At 38.4% G+C, this 24,693-nt stretch overlaps 1 protein-coding gene across 4 annotated transcripts in view; it reads left to right on the top strand.

Moving 5' to 3' along the window:
- The window catches only part of jmjd1cb (jumonji domain containing 1Cb), a 175,150-nt gene that overhangs the window by 71,075 nt on the left and 79,382 nt on the right, over positions 1–24,693 (top strand). The gene's annotated exons all lie outside the window — the stretch shown is intronic.

Below are 24,693 nucleotides of genomic sequence, written 5' to 3'. Positions count from 1 at the left end.
ACACAACACACTAACCCGCTCAACGTGCTAGGAAGCGATCACCTTTCAGACTGCATTCATGATTGGAGCAATAAATGAATGACCTTCGCCAGCGCTCAAAGGGAAGATGGTGTCATTAGTTGTATTAATTGTTTGTTAAATGATGACTATGTTGGGACCAAAGGCAAAGCGGTGCGGTCTTGCTCTTTTATTCGGCTTTAATGGTCCTAGCGGCTGCAGTCACGTTGAGAACACAGATTTGTGTGTGTGTGTGTATGAGAGAGAGACAGAGTTAATTGGTGTGTCTCATTGCCAGGCAAAAGGAGTAGTGCCTTTTGGGAATGACACGGTTCCAGAAGTGCAGCAAAAAGTATTTAATTGGATTCGGCAGAAATTCCTCAGTCTTTTTCTTTCTTTCTCTCCCTCTGATTCACACAGTGACTCTATTGGCTCTAACAAACCCTATTAAATTTTGCTCATTAATTTCCACATGTAGCTTGCAATAGTAGTCCGAAAACAGTAAATCTGACTCTTTAACGAATTGTCTTAAAGACAAGTCACTCCCGTTCGTCCTGTGGAGATCCTCATTATATTGGCGAATGATTGACACTGTATACACACTGCAGTTATACATGGTTTAAATCAACAATACATTTCGTTGCATTGTTATATTGTGATATCTCGATATAACAATGTATCATTACACCTCTAATCTTTATAATAGACAAAACTAATAAGTAACAGTTACTATGGATCATTAAGACTAGTGCTGTCAGGTTATCAAAATTTCAGTAGTTGGTTTTTAGTACCAACCATCAAATACTGAACTATTTAAATAAATATTTTTTAACTATATGAAAATAATTAAACTGTTTGAATTAGTGGTGCAACGGATCATCATTGATCCGTGATTTGTTCGGATCAATGTCTTCGGTTCGGCACACACGTGATCCGCGGATTGATTATGAAAAATAAATTTAAAAAATGTGCGCATGTTGTTCAGTCAACACACAGCTTCGTCATAGCGAGCGGAGGAACGGAGAAGCTTGAACGCCCGTGTCATTTAAATCACCTGTACGGGACCATTTTGGATTTCCCATCAAATATAACATGAAGGAAAGAGGTTAGTAGATAAAACCGAGACATACCACCGCGGCATTTAAGCAGCCCCTAGTTGCATCATCAGAACGGGCTAAAGCCATCACAAATGCTATCGGTGTGTTTATAGCTGCAGACATGAGGCCATATTCCGGTTGTGCAAAACAAGGGCTTTAAACACATGCTGAAAGTACTTGAGCCACGTTACGACATGAACTGTTGTGGATGAACTATCCCGAGCATCTGTTGTGCTCACGACAGGCGGGTGGACTTCTAGGGGAACTGAGCTATGTGACGATAACTGTTCACAATTTAAAAGTGTTAATAATCAAAAAGACAAAACCTATGTTTATTTGTCTTGTCTTTTATTTTTTTATTTTTTTTTGCTGATCCGAAAAATGATCCGATCCGTGACTCTGATCCGAGAAACGATCCGATCCGTGAGTTTTTTGATCCGTTGCACCCCTAGTTTGAATGAGTTATGATAATAATTATTGGCAATATATTATATAGAATGTTGCCTTCATTTATTTTATTCTTATAAATCTCTTATTTACATCATGTTGTACTTGCTTATAATATATAGACATTACCAATAGTCAAATAAAGGAATTATTAAACAAAATTATTAGCTAAGAGATAACTTAACTACATTTTAGTGCCGAAACCACCACTATAGTATGTGTTTCCGCATGTTGTTACGGTGGTCTGGTAGTTCACATAAGGAAAGTTTTTTTCAGTCAGAATCTTGTACAAGTCAGAATCTTGTAATGACTCATTTAGACATGGCGTCAAAGCACCTAAAATGTTTCCTTTCGCTGACAGAATATCAAATATTTGATATCTTTTTGGCCTAGACACTGTCTACAGAGGATTTTCCCTCTATTTTTTGCTTTATCACTTTATCACAAATAACAAATTGGCTTATGGAGTGTTCATCCTAGAAAATGTCCATTCAAGTCATTTTTTGCAGAATACTTTCAATGAATTTTTGAATTAATGCGTGTCATGATGAAATCTACAACAAAACGCAAACTTCATCTTTTAATTCGAATGCACAATAATGAATATCAATACAGCCATGCTGTAACTCCTCTCAGCTCGCTAAAGTTAGTTTGTTTTAAAATAGCAACCACCTAACCTAACATGTTTAACTATTGCCATCCATGTTTCTTGTTTACAGTAATGAGATGCTAAGATGGTGCTATCGATAGTGCCATGACAACCATCAAAAAATCAGGGTCGAGGGAGTTGACTCCATTATACCATAAAAACAGGATTCATTCCTTCAAACCCAGACCTGAAATTTTGGATGTGCTGTATGATAGATTATGAGATTTTGGACCAGTCTGTTAACATATTCTCTGAATGTAGTTTATGAAGCTTGTCTTTTCCCTCATCGGAGAAACATAGCCTGCTTGCTTGATTTGGTGTAATATCTGATTTATGTGAAGACTCTAAAGGAGCTGTTCATGTTGACAGCCTGCTTATGCTTGTGTTTAGTGCTTTTAGTGTCAATATTTCTCGATCCTATTGGTGTGTGGGGGCATGTTTTAATGTGGCTGTCCATTTGACACATTCTGATAGTCTTCCAGCATCTTGCAGAGGCTGTGGCAATAAAACGACTAATGATATGGACAATTAGAGGTCGTAATGTGAGATTTGTGTCAAAGCCCTTTTGATATGTTCTCAATATTATGACGGGCCACTTTAATCTGGTTTCAGTGTCAAATTGGCTGTCAGGCCTGCTGTAATGGAGGCTGACCATATTTCTGATTTGCTGCAGCAGTGGACCTCCCTAATGTAAACACACACACGCTAATACACATGCATGCTTTCGACCACAGATTGTCGGCATTGTTTTTAATATCGCTGCTGAGCGGGCGGTCGGAGCTCAATACAAACAGACCTCTGTGTGTGTGTACGCAGGTGCCCTTCCCTGTCACTCGCTCTTTTCTGACCACCCACAGACACACACACACACTCACTGTCACAGAGCTTTACTTTCAATAACACTCCAGATGTCACAAGAATAAGTAATGATCTTAAATTAATTTATAATAATCCTCCTAACTACAGTACAAGTTACAATAATGCTAACTACATTTGGTTGAACACAATATGAATGGTGCTAGGGTGTTTTAGGTGGTTGCCAAGGCACATCTGTGCAGTTCCTAAGGTATTTTGAGTGGCTTCAAGAATGGAATGGATTATAGGGCCCCAAACTAACTTTTTTTTCTAGGAGCACAGTGGCCCCCAACTGACAGTTTTAGGGGCACAACCAGAAAATGTAGGAGCACACACCGTAAATCAACATACTAACCAAATATTCATATTTCTACTAATTAAATTTCCAGTGTATTACTAATAAATACTTTGATAATAGATGCAGAAATTGCAATGCCTTTGCGCTCTGATTTAACGTTACAACCTCTTGTCTTCTAAAAGCAACCTGCAGTGGCGTTGCTTTTTGATTTGTTAACATGTCGCCGCATACTCTATGCTTGAAGCTAAGATTGTTTTTTACTAGCGTATTGTGTTTAAACTAGCAAACTTCGTGTTCTCCGCAGTTATGGGGTAGCAAATTCGTCTCCTTACAGTTCTAACTTAACCAGCTGCGGTGAGTTTGGGCTTTTTCGCCACAAAAACCTCTCAATCTGAATCATCTTCCGACTGTGACACTGTACTAGCTGCAATAGCTCACTGTTCAGTTTGTATCATAGTTTTAGGTTCACTGTTTCGGTATGATTCGGTTTGTGCTATGTTCAGGGAAAAAATGAGGGATGACGGTGTAAATGACAGGTCATGTTTGAGCATTTGGCACTCACATTGAACAGTGTTTACAAAGAGTAATCGTTTTGTTCAGTTTTTTTTGATTATCGGTGTTGTAATGTGTTATTTGGAAAGCCAGCAAATGAATTTAACCCCTTCCACGTTTATTGTGTAAATTTGCTGGTTGCACATGTCATGTCTGACTGCATGTAAAATTCAGTGGCACACTCAAATTTTGGTCGCAAAATGTGACCATTTGGTCGCAGTCTGGAGCCCTGGATTACTATGTGATCAGGTTTATTGCATGCTGTTTGGTAAGCAGGGTTCAAATGGTTCTGGAAAACTTAGTGTATTTATTATTATTTTAGGGGTGGGCGATATGATCAAAATCTTGTATCACGATATGAGTAATTTTGTTTCACGATAACGATAAATATCACAATATAGTTATTTTTGCTTTAAATAAGGTTATAATATCAACATTTTTGAAACCATTGAAATTTCATAATTCTTATCACCATTTTCAGTACCATTTAAAAAAAAAAAAAAAACTCTCAAGCTTACTGAAGTCAACAGTGGTGAATGAACATAAAAATTGGAAAGAAATCCAAGTCCAGGCACTCAGGGTTACAAAAGTGAAAAAGGCCTTTTGAAGGTGGTGAATGAAATTGACCTACCTGAAAAACTTCTTCAAGCTTCAAGCAAGGGTTTTTGCCTTGCGACGTCAGAGTGTGCGCCCGCGCTGCGTTATCTGCCTACCAGAACCTGATTGGCCAACGTGGCTTTACGCCACAGCGCTTGATAGCATGTTTTTGGGTTTTCATGTGGACGGGATTTTTTTTTTTTAAATGCAGGTGTAAAAACTCCGGTTATAAAAATACCCGTATCCGTGTGGACAAGGCCAGAGTTTGTATGAATAACTGTTTGCTAGTAACCACACACCTGCAACATACAGGATGAGTTTAATACAGTCTGAGCTGTAGATTATTTCTGTAACAGAAATAATCTGCTTTGTTGCAATGTTGTGAGCCATAATTATCGAACGTGGCTCACACACTGGATAGACTAGGGGTATTGAATTTGAACCAAAACTCATAAACTATTAGAGCAAGACTTACTGTGAGCTACAAGGTTGCTAATTGATGGGTATATGCTTTTGTTGAAACCATCAGCCTGCATTTTCAACTTATTTTTTTTTTTAAATCATGTTTAACATTGGAAGTCCTGATGAAAAAAAACTGCATTGCCCATAATTCTCCAGAGAAACCTAAACCAATCAAAGAATTGCATCAAGCATATCGCTAGCCCATGAAGCACTGCAAATGATTGGGCCAGTTTACTTACACTTTTTTTAATTGGTTAAAACCCTCTTGTAGTCAATCATTTTCAATAATCACCATAGTTACGAAAAAAATTCTTCATGTTTTAAAATAGTTTAAATATATATCTACACCCTTGATTCAGTTAGTATACGCGGATCTGTGAATATGAAAATTAGCTCCGCCCCTTCACTCGCACAAGCTCAGAGATCTACTTTACTCAAGATACAGTACACGCTGGATTAAGGTATCACTCTTTATAACGTTAGTCACATAACGTTAATAAATATGATTAGCCTTTTGCCTGACTGTTATCAAACGGCTAGTTATATGTTTTTTAATTTTACACAATTCTTGTCCCCATTCACCATCTCAAAATTAGTATCTTTTAGAAACGCTTTGAACATCATAGAACGTCAGTGGAGAAAGACGTCATAACATCGTTCGTAATATACATTATATACATAATTCTCCCGCTATATATTGCTAAAAGATTTTTCATATCAACATAAAAATATACCAAGATATCCTGGCTTCTCTTGAGACTCCCTTGCTTAATGACATTGTAATGATATGATAATGCCCGCCTGTATGTTGATGTGATTGGTTACAGGGTAGTTTGTGATGTAAAAAACACTGGCGATTTCAAACCACGTTTTTTGAGACTGCAGTTTTAAGGAGAAAATGCTTAGCAATGATGTTAACTTATGAATTTGCTCATGGTTTGTCTTAAAGCATATTAAAAACAGCACATAGACATAAACAACAATACAAAGGTTAGTTCTTCATAGGATTTTAGTTCTTTCCCTCATTAAAGTCGTTAAGCACAAGTTCTTGTACCTTTTGTCTTTGATCTGATTTTCAAATACTTGTTTTGCTTTAAATCAACATTTGTAATGTTGTGATTCACTTTGTGGTCGGTTGGCTTGGTTCATACCTTATAACTCTGTAATGAAGATATTTATATAATCCCTATGGGAAATTTAACTGAAACTGAAAACTGAACTGAAAAAGTGGGCATGCACAAAAGAGCTTACTAAAGCTTTGTGCTGATTTTGGATAGTTTGCCGATTGCTTCTCTCTGTGTTTTTTATTTTTTGATAAAAGAAACTTAATGGTGTGATGGAGATTCTATTTCACAGCTCAGTCAGCTCGAGTAAATCAGATTAAATTTGGCGAGGAGGGCTGTGCTGTGAACATCTCACCTATTATTCGTGTGAGGAACATATAAATGGCCTGCAGAAATACACGCATGGAGGTGTAGGGGTTAATCAGTGCTGAGGTCATCAGAGGGAGACAGGGATTGATGGCTTTATTAGGGGCCTGTGGAAATCCCCTTCCTTTAGATGAAGCCTAGCACATGAGCGCTGCTTTCTCTCACACGTGCTCATGTGAGTTGCATTAGTACACACACACACACACACACACATTCCAAGTTTCCACACAGTTTCCAAGACTCACAAATACTCCCCCTCCCCTAGTTCTCTCTGTTGGTCTTATTCTTTCTCTGTTCATATCCATTTAATCGTGTTCCCTGGCGTTTATCCTTAGGAAAGGACATGCAGGAAGCAGAGCCAGTTCAGTCTGAGCTCTCACTTGTGCAGGCATAGCTAGAACCACAGGGAACACCCACTTGTTTTAGTGGTCTTGGTTCTGGTAGACTTTTTCCCGTTTATTTTCTCAGTATAGAATCAATAAGCAGTTGATTTAAAGCAAGAAACAGGAAAAAGATTAGACAATACTGTGTGCTCAAAGGGTTAGTTCATCCAAAAAAAAAAATATATATATATTTTAGCTTATTTGCATGTTAAGTTCACACACTCGTTTCTCTGAAAAACAACACAACAGCCAGTTATTTTACTTTGTAATGTGTGTTCCGTGTTGGAATGTGTGTTTTTGTTTTGGTCTGTGCGATACCGCATGTTGCCAATTTACCCAATAGTATTTCGACCCCAGTCGACAGTTGAAAGAAAACAGCACATTACAGCCATTAAAACCAGCAAACAAACTGGGTCAACAAAATCGCTATCGATAGACACTTTTATCATCACCACATTATATATTGTCATACCACTCAGCCTTACTTTTGGGTAAACTTGTCAATATGGATTAAACGTGATTGGCAATGTCCATCTGCTGAGCTGTTTTTGTTTCCATGGTAACAGTGACTTTTCTGATTGGTGAATCTCTCTACAGGATTACGGGTGGTGTAGTTCTTCACAGGGAATTATTAAACAATTTAAACTGTTTTGGGTTTCAGTGTCTGTTTTATTATTTAGTGTTGAAGTCCAGAATTGCTCATACTAATGCTTATATTGAGGTTCAGCGAACTACACGGACACTTGTTGGTCAGAGATGTGTTGTTACTTTTCTAAGTAATTGAATTTTAGAGCCAGACCGATTTATCGGCAGGCCGATATTATCGGCCGATATTAGGCATTTTCCAAACTATCGGTATCGGCAGTTATAATGGCCGATAAATGAATATTTAAAAAAAATAAAACTCAAATAAGCATCACAAAATGTGTGACTCATGTCCAGTTTTGCTGCTGTTAAATGAGTCGAGTGTGCAGCAGAATTAGCTAGTAATACGTTACGTTGTTACAGTGTAGTTGTCTGATTTTCCTTTTAACTTTTCACAATGTAACTGAAGTATTTCTTTAATAGCATGTGACCGTTTTAGCAATGAGACGTATCATCTCTCCTTGGCCTGTTATGTTGCAATTTGCAGTATGATGTTATCAATTATGGCTCATCATAGACTAGCCAACCACAAAGCTAGCTAATGCCACTATCATCAGTCTGTTCTGTTGTTACAATAAATAAAAAGAAACAAGTTTATTTTTAAAATGCTTTATATTATTTTAGTTAAACTCATTAATAATTTCAAATAACTAATGTTAGGGAAATCTGTTAATATTTTGTTGCGCGTTTTTGAAAAAAATAAGATAAAATAAATATCATCCGATATATCGGATTTTAAAACCAACAAATATTTGTATCGGTATTGGCCTTCAAAATCCTTTATCGGTCGGGCTCTATTGAATTTGCAATTACATGCTTTGCAGACGATAAAACGGGGCTGAGCTCTTGGCTAAGAAAGCAACCAGCCTCTGAACCCTATAGCGACTGCATAGTAGTGTTCTGGCAACCATTTACAACCCACACATTGAGGTATTGACTTTTGCCAGAACCATTCACATTTTATTTTAAATTTCTTTAGGTGCTCTGCTTTGAAATGTATGTGTTCCATCTCTTATACTTTCTTCCATCTGTGTGCCTTGTCGCACTTGATTTTCACTGAGGAAAGACTTAAAGGGTGTTTACAGAGACAAAGAGAAGATGAGCGCGTGTCTGTGTCAGACTCCAATGGCCTTTTGTTCCTCATCTCGGTCTGTCGTTCTGCTTAAGGTGCTGTTAATCTCAGCTGATGCTCACGTCAAAGCACGTGCTCCAGTGAGAGTGTGAGAGGCTCTCTTCTTATGTAAGTGCAGCATTATCGCTGTAGTATCAGTAAGACCATGAGGATGTGTCTCATGGCGGCTGTGTTTGCTGTGCCGCAGGAACTCTGAGCTCTTTGGCTGATAGATAAGCCCAATAGACTTGACCTACTTTTGTTTGTTTACATTGGAACGCTCCTTGTTTCTCTGGCCAGTGTTTGTCTACAGTGAGACATGTTGTTTCGGGTGACATGTGGGACAATGTCCTCGGCTGTCTCGTGTGGTGTTTGTTTTTGTAACATGGCCACAGTCCATCAGATGAAAGATCATTTTGATGACTTGTTATTCAATAATAATGTACTTTACATGGGTGGGCTGAGATATTCTGTAATTAACTGGCATATGGACATGGAGTTCTTTGTTCATTATGAGCAATATCACACAAGTAGTTTTTTATTTATCCGTTTCACTCGAATGTACATCACAATATGGAAGAAAAGATCTGTTGCTACTTCCATTACATTGAGACTTTGAACACTGTGCATTCATTGTTTGGTCTTTTAACTATGATGATTTTTTGATCAAATTAAAAAATGTATTCTTAAGAATTTTAAAAACAAATGAATAGAGCCAGACCGATAAATCGGCAGGCCGATATTATTAGCGGCCGATATTAGGCACTTTCCAAACTATCGGTACAGTTACAGCATTGAGACGTATCATCTCTCCTTGCCCTGTTATATTGAAAATGTATGTTTTACAATTTGCAGTATGACGTTATCCATTGCTAAATTATGGCTCATCATAGACTAGCTAACCGCAAAGCTAGCTAATGCCACTATCATTAGTCTGTTCTTTAAAAAGTTTCTTTTTAAAATTCATTTTCATTTTATTTTAGTTAAAAGTCATAAATAACTACAAATAATAATGTTAGGGAAATCTGTTGTTTTGTTTTGTTGCTTGTTTCTGAAATAAAAATAGAAAAAAAATATCGGCCGATATATCGTAATATCCGATTTGTATCGGCATCTACCTTCAAAATCCTTTATCGGTCGGGCTCTACAAATGAAAGCAATGACCTCACAGTGATATTTGCACAGGGAATTGCAATTGGTTTTCTGAACTGCATCTTATTTTAGTATTTTTTTTATTACATCCAGGCTTACGTAATACTTCCAACACTATTCTTTAGCTGCCTTGATTTGTGGGATGCAAATCTGAAATATTCCTTTTATAGAACACTGATATCTCTAATCATCTATGTGATGTCATTTGATCTCTGTTTAAGTGGTTCTTGGCACAAAGCGGAGCTTCTCGCTTTGACACTTTTCAACACATCGCCATGATGAAACTGCCATCGTTTGTGTTAGAAAGGGTCTATTTCTTCTTCTGTCAGTTGACAGTGTCTGCCCCGCCGGGCCTGGTCTGCAGCTGAGCTCAGCAGCACCGCAGTGTTGACCGATCTCTGTTGTCATGTGGGAGGAAGAAAGCGTTTGTGAGGTGGGGCTTTAGCGTAAAGGTGCAAACAAAGGCATTGTTTTAATCTGGAGAAAGTACAGAGCGTGCATTCGCTGCAGATGTTGCCTCGGGTCACGGCAGAGCACGGTTTTCTTAATGCTCTCTCCATACATAGCTGTGTTTGTTGTTATTTTTGTTGCGCTGTCTCTTTGTCAGCGGGTTTGTAGACAGGAAGTACAGTGAGTTGAGGTTTGTTAGATAAAATCTTACAGCTGAAGAGATTTGTGTGATGTGGTTTCATCGTGGAATCTGAATAGAGCATGCAACTCGTAAAAACGTTCGGTTCCTGGTTTACATGCTAATACGCCAGATGTGAATAAATATGGTGAAATTATGTATGCACGTCTTGTTTAGATCTTGAGCTGTTTTAGTTTAGGAAAAACCCAAAATGAAACCAGAAAAATATGTTACTCTTAAAAAAGTCTCTCTTGTGGTTAGCCGTCTTGCACAACAGGCAGTTTTCTGTATGCTTTCTTTTGTTAGCGCAGATGCTAACACATGCTCATTTTCGTTTCCCTGTCCATGATTATTGAATGATGCAGTAAATGTCTTTTTTTCAAATGCAGTCTGGTATTAGTCATGTATTTATGCGCAGTACCAGCTCGGCTCGGCTTGTACCTGTTCCTGCTTTCGGGTACTTTTTCTTGTATCACCTCCGTCGAGGTTCTGAGCGAGCTAAGGCGAGCTTAGCCGAGCTTAGCCGATACTAAAATGTGACGGGAAAACAAAGCCGATTCCTGATTGGTCAGAGAGAATCGTCACCATTCACTGCGTCATCATTGCACGCACCAGATGGAGTATCCAGAATTACCCCCGCCATTTTTAAATAATTTGGGCAGAGATAGTTACTAAACTTACTACTATTATTATGGCAACTTGGAAGAATACGCCGTGGTCAAATGAGGAGGTGCAGACGCCGAGGAGAGGATCCAGCGAGAGCTTGATAGGGCAACGAGGAACGAAAGGCGTAGCTTTAGCCGCGTTTCCACCGCAGGAACTTTCCCCAGGAACTAGGAACTTTGGGGTGGTACTCGGTGTGTTTACACCGCAGGAACCAGGGTGTACGTTGAAGTCCCTGCTGGCAAGGTAGTACTTTTTCAGAGTTCGGGAACTTTCGGGGTGGGACTTGTGCGCTGAACATGCTGGTTGGTTCTTACCACTTGTTCTTTCTGCCCTATGGCGCACATTCGTCCCATCCATCACACGGTCAATGACCACTGATAACAAAAGTCTACTTTTATATACAAGCTTACTGAATACGCTTTGGGTGCTCGTCTCTTTTCTGCCGTTTTGTTAATTACCTCGTTAGTAAACCAATCGCACACAAAAGCAGCACAGCTTGACTCTCCTCCATACAAAACTCAAAACAAACGCGCAGACTCGAGGAGCAGTCGCACGCAGTTCAACGTCACTGCATAATCTTACCGCCCCGGACCGGTACTTTAGTCCGCGGTGTAAACGCAGTAACCAAGCGGCTTGGGACAAAAAAAGTTCTTATGAAAAAAGTTCCTGGGACAAATAGTTCCTGGTAACTGTGGTGGAAATGCGGCTATTGACAACCGGGTACTATTTGTGGTGGTACTGTCTGCAATGGGAAGCGGAGCGAAAAGCGAGCCGAGTTGAGGCGAGCCAAGGCGAGTCGAGTCAAGCTGGTACTGGTAATGGAAAAGCGCCATTAGTGATGCTAAAGACCCTTATGACAAGGTTTGGCAAGGGCAGTTCTCTGTACTGTGTTGATGTATTTCTTATTAATAAAATAAATAAATAAATAAATAAAAGCTAATACAAATGTGCTTATTGCCAATCATCAGTGGATGGTGGTATTAGAGGGAGGGACACATTTTTGAGAGCCATTGAGTGCCAGATGAGTCATCAATGTTTTAAGTCTATATTGAAGACTCGACAGAAAAGGACTGTTCATTTTTAATCTGCATAAAGCATAATTTTGAGGATACTAGTTTATAGATAACAGAGGTTATAGATAATGATGTGGAATGAATATCTAATTTTAATTTCTTAGGGTCTGCATTGTAGACTGACACAAGACCTCAATGCAGGCTGTTTAATCTGACAATAAAATAACGCTGACGCTGATTGGATATTGTTGCAAACTTGTAGGTAAACAAAAATCAGCTTGAGATTAGATATTTTCTTGCATCCGTTCTTCCAAATGTGGTTTTAAATCAGATAGAATACATCTGATTAATGTCTAAACATGGGTGACACAATTGCCCACAAAGATAACTGTTCTTAATGTTGCAATAAGCAGATGTGCATCCCATGTACGCACTTGCACAAACTCACAGCTTCTATTTTTATTTTTGTATATTTTAAGTAATTTTACTCACAGCGTCACTTTTGTGTAGAGAGGCTCCACAGGTAATCACAGTCACAATGTGCTTTTTCACTTCAGGCTTCTAGATATAACAATCTAACGATTGATAGTCAAAGAACCACTTGACGTGAATTAAATAAATCATTTTATTTATCAATTAAATTGCAGAGACAATCAAAACCCATGGATCAAATGTGTTGCGTATCACCGATATCAGATCTGTGACACAAAATCGGATATGGTCAAAAGATGAGATCTGTGCTTTAAGCCTTGCAATGTAAACACAGCTATAGTCTACTCGACAAATGCTGTCCTGTCATATCTAAAGCTGTTCAATAGCATTGAGCCTCGAAGCTAGATAACTGATGCCTTTATGATGAAACGGCAGCGTAAACAAAATAGTGTCCTTTCTCTTTCCCCAAGGCTCTGGGGAACACAGGATTCTGTCTGGCCCATTAAAACGTGCGTGTGTGTGTGTGTGTGTGTTCGCGAAAGTGACAGATGTAGAGAAGATGTGACGGCTCATGACAGGCGGGGGAAATGAGGACACTGTGATATCTGCAGCAATGCAGGTTTGCTCACCATGCACACTGTTATTTTTGTCTCTTTTATGTTTTAAAGGATCAACACTGGAGGGATGGTCCCCACAGGCTATAGTTTGACTGACATTAACATCTCATTTCATCATCTCCGTTGCTTCGCATCGTTCTTGTTTCTCGCGATGATGCCGTCTACAAGCTGAGAGCCGCTGGTGTTTCTGCGCCCAGTGCCGCAAAAGAAGCTTTTCTCTGAATTAATCTGATAAAAAGAAAAAAAATATATATCTATCACCGTCTCTCTCCTGTGCACTTTCTCTCTGCTCCAGTGATTTGAAAGGCAGATTTGTGGTTGTGCGAGGTTAACGTTCAGCGTCTGGGCCCGCAGTGATTGGACTGCAGCGGTCTGGGCCCAGCCAGTCAGGAAAGTCCTGCTGCTGTTAGTGTGGGGCAGATTTTCCAGCGGCGTACACACTAACACGGCGCGGTGAATGATAATCACTCGACTGTTTGAAGTGGCGGGGAGGATGTGCAGACGTGCTTTTAGAAGTCATTTATTGATGAAAGTGTTCTTTCTGTGAGCTCTCGGAAATGTCACTGGGCTTGTTATGAGCTTGTTTTTTTCACATTTTCTTTGTTCTTCTGTGCGTATGCTTATGTAATCTACACATTGACATTGAATTATAAAAGCACAGGTGATTCTTCTTGTGAAGTAATTTAATTTTCCCCAATGGGGTAATAAAAAGTGTACTTTTAATGTCGTTAGAATTACTCGATGACCTTCGATGAATAATTCAAAGGAAAATTCTGTAACGAGTTAGTCATCCTTATATTTTTCTAAATCTATAAGACTTTTTTTCATCTTTGAAAAAGAAATGAAGATATTTTTTTTTTTATGAAATCTTAGTCCCTTTATTGAAAGTCCACTTCGGTACAAAGTTAAAGAAGAACTTTGGCGCAAAATGAACATTTGGTACCTAGTCAATCGTTCTCTGAGATTTGTTTTCATGATAATCAAATGTATAGAGTTTTATCTTTAAAAACTGTTTAACGTATATATAATGCAAGTACGGGGGGCATTTACTAAGTAAAAAGAAATCGCTAGTTTATACCACTAACAAGGATCAAAATAGCCCCACACAAACACAGTAACATAATGAGGGTCCATACGCGAAATGAAGCATTGAGAACTTTGTAAGTGTAAAAACCGTTTAATAAGAAGATACTTTATTAAGACAGTTCACTTTGTGTATACAGACAGGAGACATCTTAGGAAATAGTCTCGAATGCGCGAGAATTGCGATCTGCTCACACCAGCTTCACTACTTCAGATCGCAATTCTCGCGCATGCGTCGTGGAAATCTATAAGGAAGTCTCGTTCTGGCCTACAAGGAAGAAAAGAAATAGTCGAATAAACTCGTTATTTTTGTTTGTTTTTTCGCACAAAAAGTATTCGCGTCGCTTGATAAACATATAGTTGAGCCACGGTAGTCACTTGGGATATTTAAACATTTTCTTCATTGACTTTCTGGGCCGTCAAGAGGCAGTCCCTTAGGAGCCAATGTGGTAGTTATACAGCTCTCAAATTTAATCAAAAATATCTTCATTTGTGTTCCGAAGACGAACGAAGGTCTTACGGGGTTGGTACAGCATGGGGGTGAGTAATTAATGACTTAATTTTCATTTTTGGGTGAACTAACCCTTTAATGTTCTTTTCTCCACAAATTTCCTGAAATCTATTTATAATGTTACGCAAGGTTTCTTGTACCATTTTTCATCCTCTGACTGTTACAATTAAATAGGTTGTTTCTGCTTCTGTATGTAAAATGATTCATCTTGATTAGTGTTTAACTTAAAATTAGACTGAAACAGACAGTTATTCGCCCAAAATCATCCTCCACACTGAATGACGATCTAATTATTAACAGATGCCTCAATTTTAAGTTGATGTGTCATTTAATCTGTTGCTCCAGGATTGATGTTCAGTGACACTGTTCTTGTGTGTCTCACCATGTGCCCAGTATGGGCATGTGAAAGTACAAATCATATGAAAGCTGCAGCAGACAAAAGCTTTTTGTGCAAAAAGAGCAGCATTAACATTTGGCTTCAGTTCTCCTTGTAAGTGTTCCACACAATGGTGAATTAATGAAAAACATTTGTAATTTTTGGCTGCACTATCCGTTTAAATGTGTTGAGCATGTGATGGGTTGATTCTCTGGCACAAGGTGAATCAGTGACAGTCGTGGCTGTTGGATGGGGTCATTTCAGTTCAGTTCTTTTATGATGCACCCGGTACGCTCTGCTCTCCGATGAGTTCAGTAAATTCACTGACCCACAGCGAGTCCAGAAGCTCGCCACGTTCCCGAGGCGTTCATTGAGAGCGGACATTGTCCTTTTGAAAGAAATCCAGAATGGAGAGAAAGATAGAGATGGAGTGTTCTGGTCTATGTGCTGTTAGTTGCATAGCAACCAGCTCTTACATTTCGTAATGTCTGCACATTTGTTGTGTGTATTTTGTATCCCTGCAAGCAATCGCCTTAGAGATCCATGTGTGTGCTTTAGCATGTCCACTTCATTCTTCAAACCAGGACATTGACTTTTCCTCTAAGCTAGTATTAATTGGTAGTGAATTTTATTAATCTATTCATTATTCCCAAACTGCTCCACAATAAGAACAATTAGTCGAATAGTAAGTGTTAATGTAACACTGTATAATTGGTAGTTTAGTTTGTTTGTAAACAGCATCTGGCATTTAATTAAACGTAAAGTCGTGTGGCTTTTCTTTGGTCTGCCCTGTTAAATGAACTTAATATAACACATTCACTATATAGTTACTGGTATCGGATTCACACAAGAAGTCTGTTGTTTATTATCTTTATTTATACATTATTATAGTATCAGCCATTGACCTCCAAGGCAATGTTCACACTGTCAGCCCAAATCAGATTTTTTGTGCATACAATTGAAATACGATTCAATTCAGCAATTGAAGGGGCAAAAAATCACATTAAATGTGATTCTGAAAATCTGTTTCTGTTTGACTGCTCTGATCAGATGTCACTTTCTTACGCCACTTACGAAACATGCTGAAAGTTAAGGTTGTGTTGTTGCAAAGTGCCGGACGAGCAGAAAATAACAATATAACGGAGACATGTTTTAAAGCCGCATATACCAGCCTCCGGTTCTGCTGTGCCTCAGAAGACGCAGTAGTCCAGCAAGGCGGATACATATTGTTGTTGTTGTTGTTTTTTTGTGTATACCTACTAACACAACATCATTGTTATAGAAACCAATGCACATATTCCAGAAAACTAATGAATGGTGCGGACTGCGGACACACATCGATCCGAATATTGGCGATACACAATGTGGACAGCCAATCATTTTAGATCAGATTCCAATCGGATACACAAATAATCAGATTTGGACTGATAGCGTGAATGTACCCTAATTAATATATATTGATATATTAGTATAGGGCTGGGCGATATGGCCAAAAAATCATATCTCGATATTTTTTGGTCAAATGGCGATATACGATATATATCTCGGTACTTTCTACGTTTTCTATTTAGATAAAGAAAATCTTTATATTAAAAAATATATATATATATATATATATATATATATATATATACAGTATATTCACATTCGGCCCAATGATATCCTACAAACAATGTTTATATTGAAGGATATGGAAACAAATATAATATAGGCTATGCAATATATTATGTGCAAAAAGCTTTTGTTTTTATATTGACTAAAAGCTAAACTAAAAATGAAAATAAAAACAAAAACAAAAGCACAAACTAATTATATTAGCCTGCATTTGATTACCCCATTATAATCACTTTCACTTTCATTAAAAATATATACTTGTAGGTTTAAAATTCCACATATGGCACATTTATTTTCTCCAACAACAAATATTTTAGCAATATGTTTATTTTAGTCAGAATTATTGCGTACTACGTAGTACTATTCACGCGCATGCGCGCGCCGGCGCTCGTTCAAGGAAGCATGAATTTTAGCGGAGATTCACTTGCAGAAGCTCGTCCTCTTCTGACATGGACATATTTGTTGTGAAATGGACATATTTGCTTTACTTTCTAACATTTACAGATGGAGAATATGTGAAATGTAAGTTGAGCACTGAGGAAAGCACCACATCTCAAACGCATTAAACAGCGCAAGTATATCTGTCAGTCAGCAACAGTGTCTGTCAGAGCATTTGACAGGGCGGCACGCTGCCTTAAACTTGTTAACTATATCAAAGTGATTTTGACGCAATTAATATAAGCTTGTGTCATGTTTAGGACAAATTGTACTACGTAGCCTAGCTACTTTCACTGCAGCAGCTCACACTGCAACCTCCGCTATTTTTCAGATGTGCTCATATCAAACTACTGTATCGATATAAACGGTATTGCCTCATTCCATATCGTTTCAAAAAATATAACGATACATCGTACATATTCGATATATCGCCCAGCCCTATATTAGTACTAGGGGTGTAACGGTTCACAAAATTCACGGTTCGGTTCGATACGATCGTTTGGCGAATTCAAATGTTTTCTTTACTGGATTCGGCTGTGTAGTAACTTTGGCTGCTTGATTCAGATCGGCTCGCGCTGCATTGGTCCAAACTGATAAATTGTCTGTCATCCAAACAACCACACAATAGCGAGTAGCTAAGTTTCGTTCCGCTTATATTACATTTGCCATTTGATGTTGGGCAATGTTGTGGTCAAGCCAGTGTCTTACATGAGCGCGCTTGCCACGCGCAACACACCTACATTTGAAATAACAAAATTTTGGTCGGCAGGAAAAATGGTCCAACGAAAAGTTTGTTTCAAAAATGCGTACCGAAAACCGAACCGAAAGCCTCGTACCGAACGGTTTAATACGGATATGTGTCGTTACACCCCTAATTAGTACACAAATAGCTATGCATATTGAATAAAACATGGCTTATGTATTTTAATCTGGCAGTTACCAAGTTTTGCTGTTGAATGCAAGCCCCAGCCTGTATAATTAAAGGAACCTGAGACGATTTATTTATATTCAGATTGTGTGGGTTTGTTCGTATGAACATATGGTGTTGATTTTATTTGTGCAGGTTTTAAAAACTGACATAACTTGCGTTTCATTTAAAAACAAATCTGCAGATAAAGCGACTTTAATGACTCTAGTTCTGATTTTGTTTCTGTGATATTTCCATTTGAGGAAGACAGAATGGACAGTGGTTGTGAAAAGGTACTTATTGCAGTAATTCTATGCAACATGTGAAATGAAGTCGTTTCAGATTTCAGACGGAAGAACTGTAATCAAATATAAATTGAATTATACAAATTGTGTGGGATTTTTTTTTTTTTTTACCCATTTACATTTACCCGTATTGAATCTAGCTGGTTTTCGATAATATATCCCAATATCTCTCCTAAACCTATACCTGCTATTTGTTTGTTGGGCATATCTTGTGCCTTTGGAGACTTTCCATTGATTTTATACAGAGTTTTAATCGTGGTGAACAGTGAATCACATGCTTAAAGCTGTTTGTTGATTCTCATGTTCTGCCGACAGAAGACGTGCGCTGATCGCCATGACAACAGCAGAGTTTCAAGTGACTCTGCTACATGCACTGAATAATTCTATCAGAGTTCAATCCACATTTGCAGAGAAAAACAGATGTTATAATTATTAATGGCACTGACTGGCTGATGTTCATCACATTGCCTATGTATCTATAACATAGAGACCTATGGATTATACATTGGATTTGGATTTTTTTTTCACACATCAGCATTTGAAGTAATTGTTTCTGATGCGTGTGTCTTTCAATGCCCTTTTAATCACTGCCACTAAAAAAATCACAGTAAATGACTAGTTAGTTGCCAGACAACTAGAACTGATCTGTTCCTACTCCTAAATCATCAAAGTATTTTCCAAAATAAAAGTCTATTTTTTTAACATCCGAAATTTGCTGCAATTTATTTTCCGAAGCCTATATAATGCAATTAATTTAAATGTTGTTTTAAATTCCCCCTGTTGTCATTAATTGTATCCATTAAAACTCATCTTTTATCACCAAAATTACCCATTTAAACGGTTTTTTTTCTGTGAATTTTTTTCATGCCTTAAAATAGCTTAAATGTAACTCTACACCTTGCTTCATTTAGTATATGAGGTTCTATGCATATGCAAATTAGCCCCACCTCCACTCACTCACACCAGCTCAGAGATCCACTCGTTGACGATCACGCGTTTGACGTGATTGGTTACAAGGTTTGTGATGTCAGAAACACCAGCAATTTCGAAACACGTTCTTGAGACCGCAATGCTGTTATGGTTTGTCTTAAAGCATATTAAAACACCACATAGATATAAAACAACATTTAAAAGCTTGATTTTCACCACAGGGAGTCTTTAAATAATCAATTCCACTATAATTTATGTTTGTTAGTTTCTGTATTTCATTTGAATTTTTGTGGGAACTAAAATACATTTTTATAGTGTCTATAAATGGTTCATTTTATTTACCGGTGTTTTACTTTATTTATACTGTCGGAAAATATAAGAATTCATTCAATAAATACACTGAATTTTATTAACCAGGGGTTTACTTGCCCTGCACAACATGCTCAATGACTCCAGTGGCCCGATTCCAGAACTGTTTAGCAACAAGGAATTTTGCAGCCTCGTTATTTTCCATTTTCGGGCATTTCCATCGCCTTACATAAACCGGTCAAATCCTGGATGTGCCTGGCCCATGCAGCCTAACTGCTTTTCTAGACCTTAATCTAGTTGTGTAGGGTTCAACAACCAGGCAGGCAGCTCTCATCTCCCCGAGCATCTGACTGAATGCAGTTATATAACCTGCTGCCTTCATGATTTTGGAGTCTGTACAAGCCACATCTCTTATGCATGGTCAAGCAGACCAGAGCTGACCCTCTAACTGTTCCCATTAAAAACATTCCTTCTCTCTCTCTCTGGTCTTGCTCTGCCTGTGTTGTCTGTGAGTTGTGCATACTGAGTTAACCCTTCGTTATCTCTGCTCTGCTGTGTAGCTGGCACTGGATCCATAATCAGATTAAACATCGGAGCCTGACCTCCGTTTGGTTCTGTGGGCCACGGCAGAGGCACGTGTGTTGGCTTCCTCCATCTGGATTCGAGATGGGGAGGTGTCATCTGTGTTCAGCGTTTCCAGACTCTTCCTGCTTTTGTTCTGCTTGTTATCTTGGGTTAACCCATCCTGCTTTCATAGAATGTGCTCAAGCATTTTAATTAGTATTTTGCTTTAGTTTGCTGTCGTGTGTTTTGACCTATATTGTGTTCCTCACACTTCTCATGTAAATAACAAATCATTAGTTTAGCAGAGATCAGTAAGCTGGGTAAACCTGCTCCGAGGTCATATCTGATCCTGGTTTCACTGCAGTTATCCTTGCGCTTTCAGCTTTAGCATCGCCCCTTTTCATCTGTAGTTAACAGATGGGGCGGAATGTATAAAAGCTCTGGCATCACAGAGATAGTTTCTCTGCATAATAATGTTCACTTCTTGGAATTGAAATTAAAAAGAAATAGTTGCTTGTGATCATGTCATTGTATACTATTTTCTGCACATTACCTTTTTATTTTCCTCAGAAGAATGTCCGAGCTGTGCTTATCTATACAGTGAAAAATATAGTGACCATGACCAGATTGAGAATCATAACACCTCAGATTGAGAATCTCATTAATGCTGACTCGTAGTCATGGATTAAACCTGGCATTTCATTTTCACTTGCAATGTATAGAAAGACAAATTATCTTGTTTGTTTGAAGAAAGAAGGGTTTGAAATGATGTGAGTAAATATACCTTGACTTTATCATAGAGTCCATGTTTTGTGTCTGTTTATTACAGGTCTACATTTAATTGGTTTGTTAAAGTTGATGATGGATAGAGTTCTGTTGGCCAGATGTCCAGATGGAGATAAAGTCAGTTTTAGATGATAACACTTAAATTCTAGTTTCTCTGTTGAAATAGTGTGAAATTTTTGTTTATTTTGGCAAAGAAGCGTCAGTGCACACACACATTACTACTGAGAGAGATGGAGATCTGGCGTGTTTGACGGGAACTTATGGAGACAGGACGGGACATAATGACCTGCCCTGATCCACTTTCTGCTACTAATAGACCCATACACTTAAAATATTGGCATGACATGATGAGGTTTGAAGTAGTAGTTTAGACCTGCATGCAGGAAGATTTGATTTGTTTTTTAATCGTGTGCTCGAGGGCTTCCTCTCCATTCATGTTGGTAATCCATCTGAGCTGCTCAGTGTCTGTTGGGTGAGGCTTCTTCCACCCTGCTGAAGGAGCAGAACTGGACCATCTGTCTGTGTAATGTACTCCTGTCCAGCAGCCTTCCCATACTTATTTACAGCCCGATTCTTCCAATCATCCTGCTGCATCGCTCATTTTGTCAAAAATTGAGTATTTAAGAAAAATAAAACAACACTTTTATTTTACAGTTGAAGAGTGAAATTACTAGTCACATTTATGGCTGATTTGATTTCTTTATTTTTTAAATATTAAACCATAAAGTTTTAATTTTGTTGGAAAATTGCATAGAAAGCATCTCTTTTGTTGAAAACAGCTGGTTTATAAAAGCTTCTCATTACAAGAATTGGAAGTTATTTGGCTAAATATATGTTAAAGTGACCCAAACTCGGAGTACATGCAATGATTTTATGTAGAAAAGCATTTACTGCAAACAGAGCTGCTCTGAAACACTGAAAACACTGTATCATGAGCTGCTCGCGTGTAAACAAACACTCTGAAACATGCAAAGTGTAGTTTTATTTAATTAAATCGCAGCCTTTGCAATTTGATATTTGCACTAAGCCATATAACGATTTTGGTTTTATTTTGATTAATTTTGCAACCCTGATTATAGGGTACTATTTGTGGCAGCGGTATGTGGAGCCTCTCACTAATACCAGAACCTCAGGCTTTACAGGTCGCTGCCTGAATAACCAGCATAAGAAGTAACTGTGCCCTACACACACACATACTCATTCTGGCCCTCTGCCCCATGTCAATTTTTAATGAGAGTGAATTTTTCATCTTGCCAGCAGCAGAGACTCGACTGAGAGGGTGGGTTCAGCAGAAACACAATATGAAGTTAATGTTTCATTCTGAGACAGAGAGAGGGCGAATGAGGAAAGCCGTCCTTCATGATCCCTGCAGTGAAGGGGGTTATGGGAGGGAGGGGTCAGCAGGATGGGGAGGGGGAAGAAGAGAAGTCGGTCACATGTGTCATTACAGGAATCAGGGCTGGACTTTACATGCACACACACACACACACAGCAGTGTCTCAAAATGTAGTAAGCAAAGTACTTACCATTTTGCGCATGTTCAGATGTTCATATTAGTAATTTTGGAGGTGGAAAGAACACATTTTTTTTTTAAATTACATGAATTATGCATAGTAAGACAATGGACTTTAATAAGTTGAAAGGATGATTTAGTATGTTTTTGTTTTTACATGACTTTTTTTGTTTTCTACCATTCAAATCATTTAGAAATATATTTTAATCACACATGTATGCGTAATTATTTTCAGCTTTTTAAACTGTAGGCTACATCATAATGCCTTAATTCCCTTTTAGGTCTGTAGTTGTTTATTTTTAATATTTTCATTCGCACCAATGATGATAATTAACCTATAAAGTTTTAATAACCATTCCATGAGAATGATTCCATTAGGAAATCCACAACACAACTATAATGATAACAGCATAGACATTCCAATACCATTATATCAACTCTAAAATATTTTTTCCCAGCTGATAAAAGCATGGACAGCCAATCAGAATCCACATTACTTTAAAGAGCTCGAACATGTAAAGCAGCAGACGACAAAACCGCCATGCGTGCTTCTAATAACCAGAACATTATCATCCTTTAGTGTGGATGATAATAATTATGATGCTTGCAGAACACTAGCTAAAATGCTATGGATGCTTTGGATGAAGGCAAACTCCATTCACTTTGTTTTGGTATTCAATTGTTTTATTGTCTTTATTGTAATTTGTCACTGGGTTACTGTTGGGACAACAATTCTATAAAAACACCACTGTGAGATTTTTGTTGATAGGAGAAATGGGATAGGTTGTTGCTTCAAGTGATGCTTTAAAATTTTCCTTTTTCTTCAGCTTAGCCTGTATATAACAGGGGGGTCCAGATTTGAAATGTGCCCTGACAGGTCTGTTCTTCACTCGTTCCCCTCCAAACACTCATTAGAGCCTCATAACCCCAGTCATGGTGAGAGAACCACAACAGGCAGTCAGTGAATCATTTCTGGTATGAATCCACATGATGAAACCCGCTCCTGTTACTGCACGTTGCTCAGCACTGGGGTTGTGCAATGTGCTCTTGGCTGACTCACTCCCGCTGATGATTCCCACAGCTCTCAGCACTAGATCTGTGCATTTCAGATCATTAGCTGGGTGCTTTCTGCATGCACTTTAAAAAAAGTGTTGTGCGCAGGATCGTATTAGTCAACAGATGGACTTTGTCCAGTGGAGGAACAGTTTTTCCAGTTGGAAAACAGGCTCAAAAATAGTGCCAGACCTTTAGTGCGGTTTATTTTTTGGAAACCAGTTCTCCAGCCTATCACGCTACGCCCGCCTTGCGCACACACGCGGTGAAAGAGGAGACTTTGACAGGCCAGAAACATGCTGTCTTAACGACATGCTGCATATGTTGAAAACATCCAGCAGCTCAAACACATGTTCTCCCTCTTGTCTCTTGTCACAAACACACAAACATCCTGCACACCAGCTCCGCTTTGAATCACATGGCTCTGGGTTGTTTCACAGCTAAGCACCGCAGCAGGACAGAGGCAGTTTAAGCACCATGACTGTGAGGAAAGCAGGACACTCAGTGACCATGTCTGTGCATAAAATCAAACCCAAATGAGGTCATTTAAGACCATGAGCTTTTATGGCTGCGACATTTCTGTTACAGTAAGTTGTTGTTTATTAGACGCTCTTGTTAATGGGGACATATCATGCCCTTAAATGCATTTTGTTGTATATTTGGAGTGTTTATAAGTACAGAAAAGTTGAAATTATTCTCTTCAGGTGCTTCGTTTATATCTTTATATTCTGTTTTGGTCATATTTGTCAAGATTTTTCAGTTCTCTATGACGTATTTTGAACAATTGCGTCACAGTATTTGCAGCGGACCTGCCAAATAAGGACAGTGACTACCGGCCCAACACTTTGCGCAATCCGCCATTATTATTTCTCGCTCCGATTTTGTAGTCCAAGCTCAAGAATGCAGAAGTTATGAGAGGGCATGTCATAATGTTCACTTGTTTAATGTAGTGACCCACACGCAAAGTGCGGGAAGCACTTCAAGGATTCCAACTTCAACAACCTCCGCCAGTATAGAAGGGTTTGCCGATCAAATTCTTCTGACTGAGGGGTCAATTCCTTCTATCATTGGAGACGACGAACAGAGCATTTCGATAAGCTGTTAATATTATTAATAAAAATAAAGTACTTTACTTTCTTAAAACTCATGGTGGTCATGGTTTAGCAGTACCTTTTGTCTTTCTTTGTTTTTATTTTGAAGTAACATTACACGTCTTGAGTTTTATCAATGGTTATTTAGCTGCTGTGTTTTCTGATGCTTTTCTAAACGTATC

Source organism: Pimephales promelas, chromosome 17, assembly GCF_988280905.1.
Source record: "Pimephales promelas chromosome 17, fPimPro1.hap1.1, whole genome shotgun sequence".
NCBI classification, from domain to species: Eukaryota; Metazoa; Chordata; class Actinopteri; order Cypriniformes; family Leuciscidae; genus Pimephales; species Pimephales promelas.
The sequence above is the reverse complement of the archived record's forward strand: the minus strand, read 5'-3'. Positions and strand labels throughout refer to the sequence as shown.